General features: G+C 36.9%; 1 protein-coding gene across 2 annotated transcripts in view; it reads right to left on the bottom strand.

Annotated features, from left to right (window-relative positions):
• ACSL3 (acyl-CoA synthetase long chain family member 3) overlaps positions 1-23,145 on the bottom strand; it is a 67,256-nt gene that overhangs the window by 40,331 nt on the left and 3,780 nt on the right. Inside the window, exon 2 of one of the 2 annotated variants that reach the window (XM_019753683.3) lies at positions 12,613-12,670. The exons of the other annotated variant lie outside the window; for it this stretch is intronic. The gene's annotated coding sequence lies outside the window, so the exon portion shown is untranslated. The remainder of the gene's footprint in view (positions 1-12,612; positions 12,671-23,145) is intronic. 2 annotated transcript variants of the gene reach the window in all.

The following is a 23,145-nucleotide window of genomic DNA, read 5'->3' as shown; positions in this document are numbered from 1 at the left end:
TAGGTATGCATGGCTTTATGTCTGACTACAGTAAAAGGTATGGACAAGTCAAGGATTTTCAGTAGTTATCTTTAAATATTTAAATGCAGCTGTAATGGCTTAAAGCACATTAATTTTCCACCATGAAGAATATTAACTTTCACCTTTACTTTGAGAACTGCTAATTAAAATAACAAGGTAAGTCAAGTTAAACAATATTAAAAGAAAATGACCAATCACTATTTATACAACGACAATTTAGCAAACACTTAAGGAAAGAGTGAAGACAGGGAATATATAAAAATGGAGTCACTTCAACTAAGCTGCTAAAATTATTAACATTAATTATGAGGGCTGAAGCATGAGGAAAGACTCTTGGTCACACTAGCCTGGGATCTTCTGAACTTTCCAGACCTGTGTTAATGTCTGGATACACATCTAGACATACACCAGACCTCAGCTGACCCTCTGATTAACGCCTGAAGGACTCACATATCCAGACCACCTGATATTCGCCACACCCACTACCCAGACCAGTGGACGTGACCAGACCTCCTAACATCTGACTGATAACCATCCTGACCAATCCGAGGGCTAAGACTGCAGACTGATTAACTTTCAATAATGTACTTTTACTATAAGAACTCTTTTCTTTCTTCTTTGGAACACTTCTGGGTTTTGCCTAGCTGCATTTCTGGTTTATAAACTTTAAGACCCCTGAATTTTTATCATTTGTTTCTAGCCAAAGCCTCCAGACTCTATTTGAATTTGTTTGACTATATAATGTCAGTGTCCTGAGATTCGAAGAACACTCTGCTTCAATGCCACCACTGGATTCAAGCAAGGCAGCTGCTTGAGCCCTTTGAGCTCTTGGTGTCTCCTTAACGGCTCCAGGATTCCAGTGGTGTGAGTTCTCGGTTCCAAACCTTCTTTCAGTGAAGGTTCAGAGCTACGAACTCTTGGGTACTCTGCTACCAATTTTTGTAACAGGAATCCCTCTTTCTAAGTCTGTTACGGAAGGACAACCCCATTCTAGACCGCCAGCAGGATTTATGGACCATATTCTGCTAAGTATCTGTCTCAATGGACTTCTGATAAGAAGGACAATTTGGAATTACAGCGGCTACTCTGGGGATTTGGGGAGATACTGAAATTAGTGTATTTACACGCACAATTACAGAATCTTAGAAATGTTAAACAAGCTGAATGGCAGACATTTTTTAATTGGTATTTAGAGGCCTCTAAAAAATTAAATGATTCAAAGTAACCTTAACATCTCTTTTGTCTTTTTGTCAAACCATGACAGCTTTCAGGGGAATTTATCTTTACCATGAGATCATCACCTTCTAAAAGCCCCCCAAAAGTTCCTTCCTTAGGAACTCAAGCTGGTTATATGTACAAACATTTGGTCCCTCCTTTTGTGCCTTTTTAATAAATGGACCAACTTAGCCAAAATAATTTAAAACTCTAATGGCCATTAAGGGAAAAACTAAGCCGACATCACGGGCCCTCCCTTAAAGAGAATCCCAAACCTCTCAGACAATAGAATGCATTCTGTGACTACATGCCGAAGGTTCTAAAAGACAAACTGACTTTTAAAACTGCTCTAACAGGATCCGAAAAGAAACTTGGCCATCTGAGCAGCTCCTTTAAGATTTCTTACTGTTTCTCCCACCTGAAACCTGATCAGGTATTTGAAAAGATTTAATAATTTTTTATCAGAAATTTGGGAAATTCGGAAGCTAAAATTTCAGAGCCTGATAGGAATTTCTTTTTAAGCCCCCTCCTCTAGGCTAAAATACAACTATACTCCCAGAGGGATAGTCGTGAATTAGGAAGATGTAACTGGACACATAGAGCAACCTATGATGTCACTTAAGTGACGAGTACAACCTAATTCTCTGGGAAATTGAGAGTAACTGTCCTTACATGTTGGAAATCTTTGTGAAATCAAAAATCCAACTGTAGAAGCAGTTCAATTCCTCACTAGCTTTACCACGCTCAATTCCTCAGACAAAAGGGAAGGAAAAAAAAAAAAAAAGGAAACAAAGGTTTTTTTGAAAAGCATAAACTGCTGCTCTGACTCCAAGAATCCTTGCCAAAAATAAATACAAATCTTAATTGTCTTCTCCACAAATATTAGTAAGAAAAGGCCTGAGCCATCTGAATGAATAAACTTAACTTATTCCAACTGTTATAAATTAGTGCGGTTTTTGCCTTATGGTACCTGTCTTATGGCTGAAATTTTAAAACAAAACTATCAGGTCTCCAGTTGTGTTTGTTTATATATGTGTGTATTATGTCTGTCTCCCAAGGACATTATTAAAATGGGATTGTAAAGAATTCTGTTTAATTGGTTTAAAGGAATTAAGTGTTTGTAGTAAAAAAATTCTCAAAAATATGTACAATAGGAAAAAATCCAAATGCTTTTCAGGATCTCATGATCTAGGAAAATACTCGCTATTAAAGCTGGTTTGGGTTTGGTTTGGTTAAAAAAAAGGCATGTCTTTAGAATTATCAGAATTAAACATAATACTTTTATTTTACCTGGGATTACAAAAATAAGTTCATATTATCTGTTACAAAATCTGCAAGCAGGAAAAATTCTTGGAATAATAAGTAGGCAATTATTATCACTGTCTGATATCTCATGCAGTTTTCATGGGTAATCTAAAGATAATTAAGAATAAACTAAAAATATGTAAGATAAAAAGGTTTTCTTAGGTAAAAGTTTTAGCAATTATATACTACATGTACTTAAAAATAGTTTCCCAAAATCTTTTGGTAACTTCTAGTTTTGCCAAGTTAAATGATGAGTGAATTCACTGAATATCTAGATCATTTCCAAGTAAGATAAAAACACTAAAACATTAATAGTCAAGTAAGTCTATCTATATTTGACCTCTTATTACACAGAAATTAAAAGATAAATTTAGACTTTTTAACGAATATGTTTTGTGCCTTGTTGAGGAAGCATTTATTTTCTAAAAATTAAGAAATATATCTGCCAGTAAAAGAACCTATGTTTCTAGAGATTATGAAATGTATTCATAAATTTGCCAATCTAAAGAATGCTGATTGCTTAATTCTTAGTTGTCATTAGAAATTAAGGTTTCTAAGGGTTAAGAATTCTAATTAATATGGAATGATATGTGTTTTCAGTAAAAGAAGGTATAAGGCATGGAAATGCATTGAGGGAATTAACATAGTTTGTCCTAAAAATAGCTGAATTCTTCTGAATAAGACGAGACAAACTAAAAGGAACAAGGAAAGTTGCAGAAGGTTTGTGGAAAAGGAATCTTGAGAAAGGAAATTTATGGCTGGTCAAGCTAAATGAGATTAAAATGAATTTAATTAGTGAGTTTAAATATCAAAAGTAAGCTGATGCAAAATTGTGGAGTTTGGTTCTTTTGCTAAAAAGGCAGTTTTCCTGTACTACTGGTATACTCTTAATAAGGGATTGTAAAGGCAAAGCAAAGATTTTGTGTTTTATTAAAATTATTTCCTGTGCTTTGTATCATTAGGTCTTTGATTGCTTAGGTAAACCAAGTCTTCTTAATATTTAAAGAGCTATATTTTGCTTACAACTATTTAACTTTCTGTATTTGCCTGTGAAGTGTTTGTCACCATGATTAAGTAGATAATTAAACACTGTTTCATAGTGACCTATGATTCTATTTGACCAAGTGTTTTAAAACTTTCGATGTTTGACAAACTTCCCAAAAATTCAAAATTAAATTGTCTTTTTCTTAACCTGAAAAAAACTAAGATTTTTCAGAACGATACCTGAAAGATTTCAAAGGATCTCTCTTCTCTTCTCTCACTTACATAAAAGGCGAAAATAAAACTAATTGAGTATATTTGATATTCTAAAATTACATGGGAACCACTGTCAAATAAGAAATAATTATGCTGTATTTGTATGCCTATATTGTTAAAATATTCCAGAAATTATATGAAATTTCTACGAATCTACAATGTCCTGATAAAATACTTCCATTTGCAATTCTAGTTATCTGAAAATGTGTGTTGCAGAGAAAAGCAACTTTGACAACTGCAATATAATCAAAGATCGTTAACAATGCCATTTTCAGTCTGTCATTTAGAGAGCCATTGTATTCTGCATCTTTTCTGTAAAAATGTTTCATCTTCAGAGATTCATGAAGATGACTCTGACACTCTAAAAATACGGGTTTCTGATCAACTTTCAGGTCATACTTTTGAACTGGGTGAGGATTTGCAGAACTCTAAGAAAAACTGGATTCATAAAACTGTTAAAAGATTAAGACCAATAAGGATTAATAACATGGGACTGAATGAATTTGAGGATGGTTATAATTTTTATGACTTCTTATTTGAAAGAGTACTGGTTCTTTAATCTTTTGTTTACTAGATATAAGGAAACCTTTTCTCTTAAGCTCCCTATGACTTAGAGCAATATGGTAAATTATCTTTGTAAGCAGAACTGAAACTTACCTTTTTCTCCCTACTTGATCCCTCCAGAATTTGGAATCTCTCGGTGAGTACTCTTATTTTCATGGCAATGCTGTTATTTGCCGAAGTTCAGTAAGAACTCAGTACTGCATAATATAGTGGTTCTCACTCTCCTTTATTAAAGACAAAGGCTTTTTCCTTTCTAAAACCCTGTCTTAAGACAATCTTTAACAACTTTGAAGATTTCAATTCTGACCCCACAGCTGTCACTTCTCTATAAATGAAATTAGACTGTACAGCTGAAAATCAACATCATTAATCCATGTAAGTACTTCCTTAATACAACAAATAAAAAGATCAAGACATTCTGGGCCAGAAAGTCGATTAAAAACATTAAGGATTGAGTCATACTACCATCTGGATTAGATGAACTTTCAATTCACAACTAGGAAATTTGATGAGGAAATAATAGTTCAGCCTTTTCTTTTTCTTTTTTAAGAAAACAACGAGGCATGTATTTATTCTAACCTCAAAAAATGAAATTTTGGCCATAAAGACCTATGTTGGGAGGGAGGAAAGGAGGGAAAGAAAGTAAGGGAGGAAAACTAGCAAGTCTTTGCCGTAAATACATTTAAATTAAAAACTGAGAAGCAGCTGAACAGACAACTAAATTTACATAACCTTCAGTTATCTACTGTGATTTTAAAACACTTTTAGTATTTTAATTGTAATAGTTGAAATAACAGGACTCTTGAGTATTCGCCTTGATCCACAAATAAGCTCCCCTAATCCTGATCAAGGCACATTTTTAAATCTACTTTTATTCTATCTTCCTTTTCTAGATAAAGTCCAAACCAAATATTCTTAAAACAAAATAAAAATGGTTGGTCTTGGCATAAAACCAAATAGGAAAAAGAGAAATTAGGCAAAGGAATTGATACCTTTTTCAGCTTGATACAGAACAAGGATTATGACACACACTTGCAGACACTAGGCATTAAGTTAACCTGAGACCTTGTCCAAGTCACTACACCTTGATTGGTTCACCATTAATGATGACAGAATTCAGCTAGATGTGGTTAGACTATAATCTACTGATGCCTAGGACTCCCAGGTCAATCCAGGAGTACTGACAATCATCAAAGAACCTGAAGATCCCATTTCTGTCTTCTGTATACCGTGTTTCCCTGAAAACAAGACCTAGACAGACAATCAGCTCTAATGCGTCTTTTGGAGCAAAAATCAGTAAAAGACACAGTCTATTTTAATATAAGACCTGGTATAATAATATAATATAATATAACATAACATAATATATAATACCAGGTCTTATTTTACTATAGGACCAGGTATAATATAATATAATATAATATAATATAATATAATATAATCATATCATATCATATCATATCATATCATATCATATCATATCATATCATATCATATCATATCATATAATACCAGGTCTTATATTAACACGTTGCGTACGGATCACGAGAATCTTCACGAGGGATTTAAACCCCGCCGTACGCAACGTGTTAATTTTTGCTCCAAAAGATGCATTAGAGCTGATTGTCCGGCTAGGTCTTATTTTCAGGAAAACACAGTAAGATATTTTCCCATACAGATACTTTTTTCAGAGGGGAGGGGTACGGAAAGAGTTCCCCTGGTTTAAGAAAAACACTCACTGAGAAGACTTCTAAGGTCCATTTAAAAAATTCTAACATTTTCCAATTAGAGCAGATGGTCTCCATGATGAGCAAATGAATAATAGGTGTGAGAAGGGGTGGGTAAAGCCTTCACTTCCTTTTCATTTTGAATCATGTCAATGTATTATCTTAACAACAACAAAAATACTTTTGAACATATAGCCTAAAGACAGTACGGGCAGTCTGTGAAAATGTGCTGGTCTCTGACAAACTGATCCAACAAAGATGGAATGGGTACAGGTCTGTTGTTTCCTGACAAGTAAATGAGAACTGCTATACACCCCCCCACACACAAACACACACACACGTTTTAATGCACTAGACAAAATCTGGTTTCATATATTCATCCTGACTCTTGCTTCTAACTCTGTCCACCCAACTAAAGAACAAGAGTCAAATACCTCAGAAAAGGAAACTGCCAGATGGTGCTTCCTTAAGCAGATTAATGTGTGAAGAGTAAGGTCCACCCAAAAAGCAGCTAAGTGGACTTTCCCACACCAGAATGTCCCTTCACTCTTAATTAGGGCTGCCAGATTTAACAAATAAAAATACAAAATGCCCATTTAAATTTGAATTTCAAATAATCAATCAACATTTTAAAGTATACATGTCCCGTGTAGTATTTGAGATATATCGTAAAAAATTATTCAGTAGTGCCACTTCTGACAACATGGATGGATCCTGAGATTATTATGCTAAGCAAAATAAGTCAGAAATAGTCGAGAACCATATGATTCCATTGATATGTGGGATATACAACTGAAAACAATAAAGGAATAAGACAAACAAACAAACAAAAACTCATAGACACAGACAATAGTTTAGTGGTTACCAGAGGGTAAGGGGGGAGGATGGTGGTAGATGAGGGTAAATGGGATCAAATACATGGTGATGGAAGGAGAACTGACTCTGGGTGATGAACACACAACGTGATATATATATGATGTATTACAGAATTGTACACCTGAAACCTATGTAACTTTACTAACCATTGTGTCACCCCAATAAACTTCAATTTAAAATAAAAAAAATTATTCGATGTTTATCTGAAATGCAGATTTAACTGGGTGTCTTGTATTTTATATGGCGACCCTACTCCCATTCCCAGTCCACCACAAAGTGTGACAAAAGTAATTACCATGACCAACCCCTCTGGCTTGCCTGGGACTGAGGGGTTTCCAGGGACACAGAACTTTCAGTACTGAAATCAAGAAAGTTCCAAGCAAACAGGCCAAGCTGGTCACCCTACACTTAGTTATCTTATGGAGTAAGAGAACAAACTAGCAAACTATAGCCTGAGCCTTACCGCTAGTTAAGTTTGATCTTTTTCTTTGAAATAACGTTCCTGTACCTTACTTCCCCATATGTCATCATTTATCTAATAGAAAAAATTTACAGTGAGGATAAAATGGAATGCAGCAGACATAAAGGATTTCTGAGAAATGCAAAGGCATTATAAATGCTAGTTACTAGTATAGCTGCTACGGGTACCCAGTGCTGTTTCAGGCAGTTTCAAAGCCGACAGGTATTGTTTTATGAAGGTACTGTTACTGGCAACACTGGTTTGACCGCATATAAAAAGTGTTCAATAAACCTTCTCTTTTCAGAATAACAGCAGTAAGCTCTGGGTTTGATGTTGCGCCCCCTCCCTTTATTCATTGTGTAACATGGGACAAGTCCCTTAACATCCTGAGCTTCAGGCTCACTGTAAAACTGGGTGATGATAGTAAATACCTCACAAAACTCCTTTTAAGGAACAAATAAGGAAAGTAGGTGAAAGCACTCTAAATAACTTACAAAATACAATGTATGTTTTAATAGCATTTCAAATTTTGTTGTCTATACAAAACTACGTATGACAACATTTTTCTTCTGTCTTATTTCTTACACCCCGCTGATTCTGAAGACACTGAAATCAATTCAACTATTCTTACTAAGAGCTCAGGCTCTGGAGCCAAACAGACTGGGTTTGACACTTAGCTCTACCATTTACCAAATGTCACCTTAGCTAAATTACCTTTCTAAGCTTCACTTTCTTTATAAAATGATGAGAATATCTGTATCATGAGATTATTAAGAAAATTAAACAGTTAACACATGTAAAGCATATAACGCCTGCCTTATAGTAAGCACTCAAATCTCAGCTGCTATTCCTATTCATGTTTAATACATTTACAATTTCAGAGGTTAGAAGAGGCTGACACATATCCATCCATGAAGTCTCTTATAAAGTAAGTAAATGATACTTAACACATCCTGTACCTAGAATTGGTACTGATCCATTTAACATCCCTAGTTAACTAGTCACTTTGGGGGATTTGTCTCCACGAGCTTCAGTTAGATAATGACAAATTTACTTCTGTTTAAGGAAATTCATACACTAAGAATATTTTTTCTTGTGTCCAATATTCCATGCTAAACTTTAAATGTCCTTCAATTTTATGAAACTGTTGAACCCTACTTTTTGGATCCCACTCCAATTCCAAAGGTAGAGAATACATGTGGACTATAACTCAGAACCAACTCTGTTTAACCATTTCAACTTACGCAGCCTCCATACATCTAAAAAAGATGGTCTTCAACATGCTTCCTAACTCTCAAGGCATTTATAGTCTCAGGTCCACCCTTAACAACCCCATGCCAAGACCTCAGCCACACACAGCGGAGTCCTCAGAGGTGGCTCTGTATTCCATTCATTTATCTCACTGTCACGGAGTGTACACACACACCCCACACCCAGTTCAGGGTTCTGAGTCACACTGCCTCCACCTCTACTTCCTCACGTATGGGGAAAACCTAATCCTACTCTGCTTTCTACTTACCTTCCCAAGCCACATACCCACCTCTTTCTTTATTATATCCAAAAGAAGTGATGTGAAGTTCTCTATACAGAAGTAGAGCTTTTTATATTAGAACTTTGGTCAAGACTGACTCAATGACGGGGACGGGGGAATGGCAAGTTCAGTCATCACTACATTATCCTAATGGTAGGGCAGGAGCTCTCCTTAGTACAATTATTTGACATACTTATCAGTGTGGACTAACGAGCCAAGAGCTGAACGCCTTGCCTGTAAAGACAATACTGCATAGGACTGCTTACCCCTTTAGCACTATTCCTATGTATTCCAACTATCACCTTCAAAATGGTCAATGGGAGCCAACTATACAAACATTTCAGAAGATGAACTATTACATACATACTGGTATCAGCCTGGCCAGATGATACTTGGGAGTCTTAATAACTGCAACTCAATCTAGCTAAGTACTATATTTAGTATTACATGAACCTATACCTGGAGAGGGAGCAGACGGAGTAATTTTAAGTGAGGCTTGTTTTAGTTGGATTAACAATTTCACTTTCGAGTTTATCTATTTCCTTTCCAAAAGTAAAATAAAAATAAAATTAAAATTCAAAGGTCAGAGGCTAAATATAATTGTTCCAAACATATAAAATATTGTCTGCAAAAGTAAACGTGATTATATTGAGAGCAAAGTATTCACATTTGAGAAAAGATGAACCAGGTAAATTTAACCTTTGAGGATATAAAAAGATTAAAGTGTCTAATTAAGATTTTCAAGATCATTTTAAAATAGTCTATGAGTAAAAGCTGCAACAGCTTAGCATAATTTTGCAATCTAAGTCTATCTGAGACTATCCAATCTAAGTCTATAGCTTTTCTTTCAATGTCAAGGATTTACAAATTGTTTAGTAAGAGTCCTCAGATGTTTATCTTTTCCTCCATTTGCCACTCACCCCAAAATCCTTATTTATATCTTGGCATGTCAAACTTGAGAAAAAGTAAGTACACATATAATTAGAAGTTTAAGTATATTCTGGAAATATATATAACTACAGGATAAATTACCTGCATCACAACTAACACTGCATCAACTTCATTATTTGTACTATCTGAACGTTAAATAGTTAAGAATAAGGTTTAAACATGCAATTACTTCCTTTAGTCAATAGTCTTTATTATATTTTATTCATATAATCTTGTTACTTTTTCCTTTTTTAATTCTTTACATAAAGTATTTTCCTCTTCCCATAAATTCTCAATTATTTTACCACTAATAAAGCTTTTCTTAAACAAGTTTCAAAAATCAAAGCTATTAAGATAAAGAGTTGTCTTCCCTTTTCTCTTCATTCCCCGTGTGCCCAATTTTCTGGCTTCTGGAGCTTTTCCATAGTGTTCAAAAACTAAAGTGTGTTTTAAAAATAGAAGGCACCAAAAATAAGGAATCCACCTTCAAAGTTATAAGAAATACTTGGCCTGACTCGAAGAAACCCTTTCCTGATAAGCCAAGGGAGTAGCAAACCTGCTGTTGTCCCCTCTCCTTCCAAACTTCTAATCTAGATCATTTTCACACACAAAGGAAAATAACCTGGATACTTTCTCTCCATTGCATGGCCATATGCAGAGATAGCACTTTCTGCTACTGAATATGGACACTAGATCATCAAGATGAGTGATTAAATCCTGAGGCTATCAAAGCTTGTCTACTTTAGAAAATATTTAAATATGAATTACTAGAGTCACGAACAGAATATACTTTATCAATACATCTGAACATTAAGAAAAAAAGTAAGTATTGAACTTGCTGTGAATCTGTAGCATAAACTTAAGGCACTATATAATCGCTATTATAATGAGTCTAAATTTATTCACTCATACACAATTCTGTTTGTTAATGTTCTCTTTCAAATTCTACATGTCATTTTTTGATGGACTAGTAACAGCATTAAAACTATCAAAATCTGCTTATTCAGATTTTTTAAGTTGTTTAAAATGCTTCAATCTAACAATTACACAATGGACACATACACGTGTGAATCAGTTCAATTTTTACATTATTTCTTAATAATGTAAGATATCTGAAAATGGGTAGTTCCCAAATGTGAACAGAAGGGGTTCTAAATTTTAGAATTCATGACACTGGGTTCCCCAAATAGTCCATGAAATTCCCTTTACATCATAATATAGTAAACCTTTATAAAGTGACAGATTTCCTTTCCCTTTTTGGGGACCTGTTCAAGTCTCGGTAAAATTATGAGACAAAGTTACCTATGTCACTTTGCCATAGCACTTTATTCCCATGCCCCACCCCCTGCCCCTTAGGCAGATGTACTAAACTCCAAAACCACTTCTCTGTCTACCCCAATCTAGCTTACCCTCTATCTCTATAAAGGTAATATTAATTGCAGTCATTTGTATAAATGCCATACCTACTGTTTAATGTGCAGTAAATGACACCTGTGATACCAATTTCACTGTAAATCTAAACTCTGTTGATCCATTCTTAGCTAGAAATTGAAAGTTTGGGGTTTCCATACCCACTAATCAGTAAAAGAAATTTGGAGGGAAAAGTACTGTGTTCCAATGTATTTACTTAGTCACTTGAACACAATCTTCATTTGGCCAAGTATATCACTCAAGAAGATGTAGTTTGAAAAGAAATGTCTAAAATAAAGTGAAGGCACACCAATGGGCAAAGTACATTTCTTTTTTCATCACACCCATCTCATTAAAAGATGGTGACCTTGAATATGCACATAAAAGGTCTGGAAGGACCCACTCCAAGTGGGTAAGAGGTAATCCCTAGGAAGAAACTCAGGGGACAGGGAAGGTTCCCTTTTACTTACACATTCTGATGCAGTTTACAATTTTTAATAATAAACATACTACTTGTATAACTTCTTAAAATCAGTAGAAAATATAAGGATTAATAAATTCAACTGATGTGAGCATAGATTTTGAAATGATTTTCTGAAACTAAAGATAAATGTCAACAACCATGATTCTAATAGATAAAATTAAGCTTATTGCTTTTATAGACTCAAAGCACTTTACCAACATGGATTATTCCTTGTAACAGTTCCACCCACTTTTACTTTAATGTCTCAGAACGCTAAAATCTTTCAGGTCACTTAAATCCTTAAATTCTTGCCCCAAAATTTCACAAGCTCTAATTCACTTCAGAAACCACAGTAAGGAAAGAATAAAACTGTGATATATGAAGTATTTTACCCCATGACAGCTGTAATTAACATGCAGAATTTGCTGTAAGTTAACAAAAAGCACACTGCTCTTTTCCTGTCCTTGAACCTGCTTCTGTTAAAATGTTCTGTTAGAAATTTAAAATAACTCACACGAATTTAAAATGACCAGCACATTTTGAACCACCAATACCAGTCTAATTAGTGCTAAGCTTCGCAAAATAAAGAGGCTACTGAGTTTAAACTCTTTCACAGATGCTTAATGAAATTCAAGTTGAGGAAAGGAAGGTAAATAATACTGAATAACATGGCTTCATGTTCCAATGGGTTTGTATGGAATGAAAATTAGTAAGAAAGCTACCTTCTCGTAACTCACAATTCTAGAATCACAAAATGGAAAGCATTTGTTTTCTTTGACATTTAGCCACACTTTAATACATTTTATGCCTAATAACAGAAATATCCTGTAATTCAAAAAATGAAACATATTACCAGATGACAATGGTAGGAGGTGCTAGTGCCTTCAAGATATGCGCCTTTCTTTCAATACCTGACAAAAGAAAAACATAAAGATAGGCATTACTACTCATGGTTAACCAGAGGCAAATATCAACCTTTCCCTGGAAGTATTTCTACTTCCAAACCTCACAGGAAAATTTCTGTTGTGTTTTTCTGGAAACACCATCTATCACACTAGCAAGTGACATTTTATCACGTAACCTTTCACCAAAAAAAGCATATTATGTACCGTTACACACCTATTAGAGTGGCCAAAATCCAAAACATTAACATCACCAAATGCTAACAAGAGCAACAAGGATTTGCACTGACTGCAGCTGCTGCTGAGAACGCAAAAAGGTGCATCCACTTTGGAAGACAATTTGGTGTCTTACAAACTAAACATACTCTCACCATATGATCCAGCAATCGAGCTCCTTGATATTTACCCAAATGAGTTGAAAATTTATGTCTACAGGAAAAAAATACACACACATATTTACAGCAGCTTTATTCATATTTGCCAAAACGTAAAAGTAACCAAGATGTCCTTCAGTAAGTGAATGTACAAACTGTGGTCCACTCAGACGACGGAAGATTAGTCAGCGCTAAAAAGAAATGAGCTATCAAGCCATGAAAAGACATGGAGGAAACTTAAATGCACGGTACTACGTGTAAGAAGCCAATCTGAAAAGGCTATAAACTGTGTGATTCCAACTATATGACATTCTGGAAAAAGCTACTGAGACAGTATTGAAAATACTGAGACAACAGAAGGTTGCCAAGCGTTTGGAAGGATGGTGGAATGAACAGGCAGAGCACAGAGGATTTTTAAAGCAGTGGAACTACTCCGTACGATAAGGATAATGTAGATGGATGTCATTACATATTTGGTGAAGCCCACGGAATGCACAATATCAAGAGCGATCCCTAACGTAAACTAAGGACGCTGAGTGATAAGGACACATCACTGTCGATGCACCAACTGTAATAAATGTACCATCTGGTGTGCGATGCCGATAATGGAGGAGGCTGTGCAGATGTGCGGGCAGGGGATACCCGGGAAATCTCTACCTTTACCTTCTGCTCAATTTTGCTGTAAACCCGAAACTGCTCTAAAACATAGTCTATTTTTTTAGAAAGGGGGCACATCCAAAACTTTCTTTAAAAGTATATTGTTTATTCACTCATTATGGGGCCAAAAAGTACTTTTATAAACACTACTTCACTGTATGTACAACACTTTTATACATTATCTCAATGATTTTCTCAATCACTTGTGATGCAGCTAGTTAGCTGTCACCATCACTTTAATATTAACAGCAGCCTAAATTCATAGAGCTGGCAAGCAGAACTAACAGTTAAGTATTTTGAATTAAAATTCAGCACACCACTGCCTCATTATTAATTTCCTCATTCGCAGGAAGGCAGCCAGATGTACTTAAAAAAAAAAAAAAAAAGACAGGCCTTAAAACCAGATATATCTGGGTCCAAAATCATCCCTGCTGTTTCTTAGCAGCTGTGACTCTAGACAAGTTCATTCATTTATTCATCCAACTATCTATCTATCCATTGGGAGGGGGGGAAATCTTATAAATTTACTTGTTAGTTTCCTATGCAAATGAGAACATATATGAACAATCCATATCCATATTTGTGGAATTTTTTAAAGAAATAACTTAATAGAAAAAAATGGGCTATGTATATGCACCAAAATATCCAACTGTCGATTAACTATGAAAAAAATGATCAACCCCACTAGTTATCAAAGAAATGCAAACTAAAATATCATTTTGCCCAACAGGCTTTTTTAATGAAAAAAAAATCACAAGTATTGGCAAAGATATAGGAAACAAGTGAGTTCTGGGCATTACTGGGGAAGTGCAGCCACCTCGGAGAGTGATTTGGCAACATCTGTAATAGTAAAAGCTGAAAATGTAAATTCCTATGACCCAGTAAATCCCTTCTGAGAAATCTGCCCTGGAGAAACTTTGGCATACCTGTGTACTTACTTCACCCTGTTTTGTTTTGCTAATTAAATGGTCCAACATGACAGGTTCTAGTACTTAATTGGCCCTCAATAAACATTGAATCTTGTTAACAAGTACGAAGTGTGATCAAACAATACCATGAATGTTTAAATAAAAAAAATGTTACAGTAAAAGACACATTGCCATAATCCCCCTCAAAATACGCCCCTTCACTTCAAACACACTTACCCAACGTTCTTGCCACTTTCTGAAGCAGTTCTGGAAGTCCTCTCTCATGAGTGTCATTAGTTGTGGTGCCGTGGCTGCCTCGATGTCCTGAATCGATTCAAAACATTTACCTTTCATGGTCATTTTGACTTTGGGGAAGAGACAGAAGTCGCACGGTACGAGATCTGGTGAATAAGGTGGATAAGGACAAACTGTAATGTTTTTATTTGACAGAAATTGCCTTATGCCAGAAGTGATGTATGACACGGAGCCTTTCCATTATGAGCACAAAATACAGTAAATGCTGCTGCTGAGTGCTATCCAACGGAAAGGCAGGGATCTTCAATATGGAAAGTGGCGCGTTGAACCTTAGTAACAGCATGTGACAAGTTTCAACTTGTTCGGTGCAGTCAGTCGAGTGTGAGCTACAACTGAGAGAAGGTGTGTTTGCAAGTGTGCTGTAAATCATCCCCAGTCACGACAATGCTCCATGTCACACATCGCTTCTGGTATATGGCATTTTCTGTCAAATAAAAACATTACGGTGTGTCCTAATCTGCCTTATTCACCGGATCTGGTACCATGCAACTTCTGGCTCTTCCACTAAGTCAAAATGATTCAGGATATTGAGGCAGCCACGACAGCGCAACTAAAGACACTCACGAAAGAGGACTTCCAGAACTGCTTCAGAAAGTGGTAAGAACATGGGATAAGTGTGTTTGAAGCGAGGGGAAATACGTATTTTTAGGGGGATTAATGGCAATGTGTCTTCTGCTGTAATAACTTTTTTGTATTTAAACGTTCACCATACTGTTTAATCACACCTCATATATGTATCCCTTTGATAAGTTTTAAAGACAATTTCTTTAAAGACAGACTTGATCTAAGCTTTGTAATCTATTTTACAAGAGCTAGATCCCACAGGTTACCAGTTCAGTCTCATAAGACTGTTCTCCATTTGCTGGTCACAAATCCCATCAGCTATAAACCAGGGATTCCCACAATCCCCTCCTCGGGTTCAGTAATTTGCTAGAATGGCTCACACAACTCAGGAACACTATAAAGGATATAACTCAGGTACAATCAAATGGAAGAGATGCACAGGACAAGGGATGGGGGGAAGAGGGCACAAAGCCAAGCTTCCAAACTCCTCCAGGTGCACCACTCCCACACCTGAATGTATTCACCAACCTTACTGAATCTCACCATTCAAGAGTTTTTATATCGCTCAATCTCTGCCTCCCTCACTCCTGATAGGTGGGTGGGTTGTGCTGAAAATTCCTCAAATCCTCTAATCTCAGTGTCTTTCAGGTGACCAGCCCTATCCTGAGGCTAACCAAGGAACCAAGGACCCCACCCTAAATCACTTCATTAGCATAAACTCCAGTGTGATCCAGAGGAGCTCTTATAAATAACAAAAGACACTCCTATCACTCAGGGTTTTAGGAGCTCGGTTCCAAAAATGGGGACAGTAACCAAATATGTTTTTGTATCATACCATAGGACTCTATTATTATAATTCTCTATATTTTACTAGATTAAGTGGGAAGGAAAGGTGTGATGTGATCATGTCAGTATATGTTTTAAAAAAGTATTTAAAGAAAGTAAATATCAATTATTAACTTTAAAAAGAACTTTAAAAGGCTCAGTTGGTTAGAGCGCAGAGCTCTTAACAAGGTTGCCGGTTCAATTCCCACATAGGACGGTGGACTGCACCGCCTGCAACTAATTCTTAAAAACAGCAACTGGACTTGGAGCTGAGCTGCACCCTTCACAACTGGATTGAAGGACAACTTGACCTGAAGCTGTTGGGCCCTGGAAAAACACAGTTCCCCAACATTCCCCAATAAAATTTAAAAAAAGGGGGGGGGGGACTTCTTACTCAGAAACAAAAGAAAAATCCTTTAACTTAACAAAAGTAAACTCCTTTAACTTAACAAAAGTATATGTATTTCTCAGAAGCCAATAGCAAACATCATACTCAAAGGTAATGTCCATTAAAGTCAGGAACAAGACAAAAAAGCCGGTTATGACCATAATTAGTATACGCTATTTAAGAAAACTCCAGCCCTATAACCACTAGCCACATGTAGCTACTGAACACTTGAAGTGTAGCTTGTCCAAATTGAGATGTGCTCTAAATGAAAAAATATACATGGAATTGCAGACATAGTACGAAAAAAATAATGTAAAACATCTCAGTTTTTATGTTGATTGTATGTTGAAATGATGATGTTACCATAGGCAGAAAGAACAGGGCCAAGGGCAGAGAGGGGACCGGAAGTGCGGGAAAACAAAGAAGGGAGATGAGATTCCTTAAGAAAAAGTACAACAACCAGACGGGCCAGAATTAGATTTCGGTGGCCGAGAGCAGATCCAGGTCCCATCTTGTCCCTCAAGGTAAACTTTAGCTAATTACAATGGATTCTAATATTAGTACTGCGGTCAGGAAAAATCTCCACCCCTCTAAGCCGCCATGACACTTCTGACAAGAGCAAAATAAGGACAAAAATCCCTCCCCACAAGGGGAAGGCGTGGTCAGCCACCTGCCTAGGAATACCTATAAGTCTTGAATATTTTGCACCCTCATTTTAGAATCAATTCCTAAACCTCTTTCTTCTTAGGGGCAGTCGCTCTTCTCCAGGCCTGCCCACTCTCCCTTCTTGAGTGTACTGTCCTTCTGAAATAAATGCCACTGGGCTGGCTTACTCAGGGCATCCTTGAATTCTTTCCTGTGACGATACCAAGAACCCGTTTTCCAAGAACCCGTTTTCCGGCAACAATATTCTGGATATATTAAGTAAAATATATTAAACTTACCTGTTTTGTTTTACTTTATTTAACAGGCTCCTAAACTAAAAATTTAACTTCCACGGTGGAAAGTCCCTTCAAAAGGTAGGGTTTGCTAAGCCAATTGCTAGCAAGAAAAAAGAAAACCAAGTCCTGGAGCGTGAAGTCTAAGCTACCAGCAACATGGCTCAGTGAACAAGCCAAGCACATCTGCCATCCTGGAGTCGGCAAGTATTTTTAAACATCAAGTAGCCGGTAGAAAGATACAAGCCCTTCTGAAAGAATTTACATTAGCTCTAGACAAGGGGATGGGGAAGTGAAGTGGGGCCAGTTCTGGGATAGGCGCCGGAGTCCACGAGGAAGCATTGGCTCTTTTGGGTTCACTGCAGGCAGCAGTCCTGAAAGCTCATGTGTAAACAAGAAGCGGGCCTCCAGTGCTTCCATGGAGCCATCTCCCTTTTAGACGATTGTGCAAATAGCCACCTGGAAGTTAACCCAAAATTCCAAAATGCACTCAGGAGTGTGAGTAGTCTTTTTTGGGTTTTCCCTTGGAGTTGTTAAGTAATTAACCCCTTGTCTCTTCCTTCCACCCTCTGGCCTGTTGCAATTTAATTTAGGACATCTCAGAATTTACTTCTTGTTGATGCCCACTAGAAATTTAAAATGACATATATGGCTCACATGTGTGCCTCATAGCATTTCTTCTGAACAGCACTGCAGTCTAGCCAACGCGAAGACAAAAGAAATAGGTAGCAGAAATACTGGAAAAGGAGACACAGAATCACTACTGTTTGCAGATAATTGGCTGTCTGACGAAAAAATCATCTGAAAACTATTCAACCAGACGGAGAATTCACTAAGATATCTGGAAATTAGGTAAATAAAAATTGATAGTGTTCCTATATACTAGTAATAGCCAGTTAGAACATGCAAAGGGAAAAGATCTTAGTCACAGCAGTGAAGGCAACTTTAACATACTTAATGTACACAGCACCTTAAACATACATATGTATTTATGTACGTATAAAATGCTACTGATAGACACTAAAAGACCTGTATATATGAAAAGACAGGCTAGTTCCTGGGTAGAAAGAATAAATATAATTCCACCAAAATCAACCAAACCAAATGCAATCCTAATCAAAATCCTACTAGGACTTTGTTGTTTGTTTTGTATGGTTATTTGATATATTAATTCCAAAGTTTATCTAGAAGAAAATATTTTAAGATTAGCTAATAAAATTTCAAAACAAGAATAGTTAGTGCATACTTGCTCTATTAAATGTCAAAACTAACACTAATTGTTCTGGTACAGAATTTAAAAATCAGAAACAGTCAGGGGACTTTTATATGTGACGATGGTGGCATTTCAGATGAGTGGGTAAAACGCTGATTATTCAATCAATTCAGCAGCATCCAAGAAAAATCAGAAGTAAGCCAGTGGCTGAATGTAAGTCCTAGAAAGATGAGAGCAGATCCCTGAAGCAAACAACCAGCCCAGCAATACCTCTCGTCCACAGCTCCACATCCCAAAAATGATTTGTTCCCAAGTCTTTTTTTCTGATTACAAAACCATCTCCTGGGCTATCACAGTGGTCTGCACAGCCCACATTGCCTGGCTGACTACTGCTGGGGAGAGAAGCACTGATTGTGTTTGAACTCTGTGATGTCACTTTGCTCCCATCTCTACTCAAGCAAACTACGGCAAACATGGGCACCACAAGGACCCAGCAGCCTCTGACGGGTGAGACCTGTATCAGAAATGCAGACGCGTTGGTCCAATAATATTCTCTCCAGAACCTGGGGCAGGGGGGAAGTGCAAGGCTCTTAATACGGAGAGGGAAGGGGTGCAAGGCTCATAATACCAGCATGGGCCAGGGAGCTGTGTCCTACACAACTAGACTGAGAAACAACGGCTTGAACTGGGGGGGGGGGGGGGGGAGAAAAAAATGAAAATGGAATATCAAAACGTGTTGCAGGTAGAATAAGATAGGTTTTTAGGCAAGGAATTGGTTTTTGCAGAATGACTACTTGGATCAACACAGAAAACAAACCAGAAAGGATTCCAGGTATGTAGTTATTACAAGAGCCCAAGTGAAAACTGAAGAGGTCCAGAGTTTATGGCAGTAGATACAAAAGAAGTGGACCGACTGTAGAAACTTCTTGAGGTAAAACCAGTAGGAAAGGGGGAATGTGAATATTAATCTCTGAAGATTAACGTTACCATTTCTAGAACACGGGGGACTTGTGACAGATATGAGCAATACGGGACAAAGAGCTGATACATTTAAGAGTGCATGGGTACAGGGTTGGCTATGATTTGTGGGAATGACCAGCAGAGATATTCAGGATATTGTCAGAAATACAGGACTGGGGCTCTAGATACAGCTGAAGATGTAGATTTTAGAGTCAACACTGACTCTATCCATCTTACAGTTGAAAGCATGGAACCCCTCAAAAATAACAGAAGGGTGTGAGCTGCATGGGGATTTTTTCAATAAATACATACAATATTGTAAATGTATTTTCTCTTCCTTATGATTTTAACAGCATTTTTTTCTTTAGCTCACTTTATTGTTAAAATACAGTTGTGTAATACATACAACATACAAAAATATGTGTTAATCGATTGTTTGTTATCAGTAAGGCTTCCAACCAATGGTAGGCTATTAGTAGTTAAGTTTTGGGGGACTCAAAAGTCATACGTGGACTTTCAACTGTACAGGTGGGTCAATGACCCTAATCCTTCACCCCTATACGGTTGTTCAAGAATCGACTGCATATTTACTTATAAGATATAAGGATTAAGGACAGACACTATAAAAGCCAGCTAGAAAGGTAAAGAAGCCAAAAGCAATGTCCTAGAAGCCAAAGAAAGATATGAGAGTCAATGAGGACATTGTCAGGAGTGTCAGAAGCTACAGAGACGTTGATAAGTGGTATGACATTAAAGTACAAGCAGCTGGCCTGGCCTGAGGCAATTCATCACACTTTCTTGCCTTCTTGATCGCATAATTTTTACATTATATCTATATGTATTACTCAAGCAGCTAGCTACTCACATGCATATCTTATCAACAGTGAGTCTACTGTCAAGACATTTCCTGAGCTCCCACTAGAAAGTGTATACCGTCATTTTGATGTCACGATGTTGGCCTTACAAAAATTTTCTGGTATTATGCTCAACTCTTTCAACTCAATTTCACAAACATTTACTTAGCATTTCATGTCCATGTGCTACATGGCAGAGATGCAAAGATTGATCCCTTCAAAAAATGAGTCTCTTCTATATGCTGGGCTCTGAGTGTCCATCAGTAAATGAAACACAAATATCGCTCTCCTCACAGAGCTTCCTTTGCAGTGGAGGGATACATTAAACACTATTCTCCCTAAAGGAACCCAAAAGAAACATGTTTTAGATTTACCTAAAAAGAAATACATTTATTATTTCATACAGCAATTTGAAATTAACAATAAGAAACACAAAACTGTAATTAATCACCTATACTTAACATGCCTGCCCTCTGGCTCATGCAATATAAACATTATTAACTTATGTATACCTACAGTTGGCTCTCAGTTATCTGGGGGCAAACTAGCCAGACTTCAAGAACAATTCCCTAATACTGACTCATGTTTCTGGGTTATGTCCTACCCAAATTTCTACCATGCGATCTTCTAACACATGATATAGTGTGAGAATATACAGTTTAAGACTTTCACAAAGTAGTAATTCAAATCATTACTACATTTTACTACATCCACTACTTTTCAGATGAACTTACAGACACACACTCCCTAAATCCAAATTCCTTCATTTCCCAGAGCGAACTAACCCGAGCTCTTCAACTCCATTCCAAACTCAGTTCATCTCTAAAGCTGCCCTCAAACTAGTAAGTCTCCAAGCATGGGCCTCACTTGTATATACTAGCTCACCATCTCAAAACTTTAAGGATCACAACAAGCCCCTTTTGGTAAACTGCTGGCATCCCAAACACGTGTACCTTTAACGTTGTATATAGTTTTAATATTGTCCAGCATACTGTGACTACTCGTACATAAAATATGGAAACTTTTAAAAAGAAATAAAATTTCTAGCATTTTCTTCCAGCACCCAGAGATAGCATACACACGTACTCTTCAAGACAAATATCATCTTTATCTTAAGAAACTGAAGCTCAGAGGTGAAGTAATTTGCTGTGGGTGGTCACAAAACTAGAAAGAGGTAGAACCAGATTTGGGGACTCAAGCAACAGTGTGGTCACAAAGCTCAAGCCCTTCGTCACTCCTCTAGACCACACTAATCTCCTTCCTCATACTTGGGGTCCCACAAGCTCCCTCAAGCCTCACACCTCACTCCCAGCCACCCACTGTGGCCCATAATGCTCCCACTTCAAGATGCTGTTGGAGAGAACAAGTATTCTTTTTTATGCCTCGGTAAGTGATATACAAAGTAAACGTTTTTTAGTTTCTAAGGAGAGCGCTATGCTGTCTAAATAGGCATCAGTCTACAAGTCAAGCTGAGTTCCAGAGTAAATGATGAACACAAATTCTTAGACTCTAACACATAAGCAATATGGAAAGTTACAAAACAAAAGGAAAATGAGTTAGGGAAATATCAACTGTGAATACGTAAAAAATGACTCCATGTATTATGGTCCACGTGGTACAGTTTCAATTAATGCCAATTCTCTTTACCTTAAAATTATGTCAAATACAGTTCTAAGATGAATTTATTCTGGTTCGTTCTGGTATTCCATGGAACTAAATTAACTCCTTGCTTCATCTTAGAAAGAACTCAACTACCCAACCCTGCCCCCAAATAGGAGGTATCAAGTCCAGAGAGCAACAGTCTCGAAGGGGAAGACAAGAATTTCTGGTTGTTTTAGTCTTACAGTAAAAGAGCCAAAGTCAATGTCCAGAATGAGAATGACTGCAACCCCCAAAAAAGCAAAATAAGTAAAAATAAGAAATTCTGGGGGTTGAAGTAGGAACTTTTCATAATGTTGGCCAAAATGACACTGATTATCTTAAAAACCAGAAACATCGATGCAGAGAAACAAACTGTTATAAATACAAAATCAATTCAGAACTAAACTAATATTAAAAAGGTTGACTATCTATGCAGTTGTGTAATTAGTATCTATAACACCCATCAAGTACCCCAGTGAATTCCGAGTAGTAAACACATAAAATACACCAGGGGGAAATGCACAACGTCACTAATAAAGTTTGAAAGAAACATAAGAAATATGGTATAGATAATAAAAAGCCTGAGCCAAGTAAAACAGAAAGGTGAAGAGGGAGGTAAAAGAAAAAGAGCACTGATGGAGAAGCAGATCATAACTTTGTTAAGCAAGAAAGGATTACAGACAAGGAAACTAAGTTCCAGAAAGGCTAAATGGAGGCACGCTGCCAGGCTGTGGTGTGCAGTGCCGTGCTGACAGTCACAGCAGCAGCATTAGAAACAACTTGGGCCAGACCCCAAACGTCCTTCTTATAACAACTCAGAGCCCACGTGGTTCTCTTCACTTGCTGG

Source organism: Rhinolophus sinicus, chromosome 17, assembly GCF_057876585.1.
Source record: "Rhinolophus sinicus isolate RSI-liver-muscle chromosome 17, RSI-T2T, whole genome shotgun sequence".
In the NCBI taxonomy this organism is placed as follows: Eukaryota; Metazoa; Chordata; class Mammalia; order Chiroptera; family Rhinolophidae; genus Rhinolophus; species Rhinolophus sinicus.
This window is presented reverse-complemented; position numbering and strand designations above follow the sequence as displayed.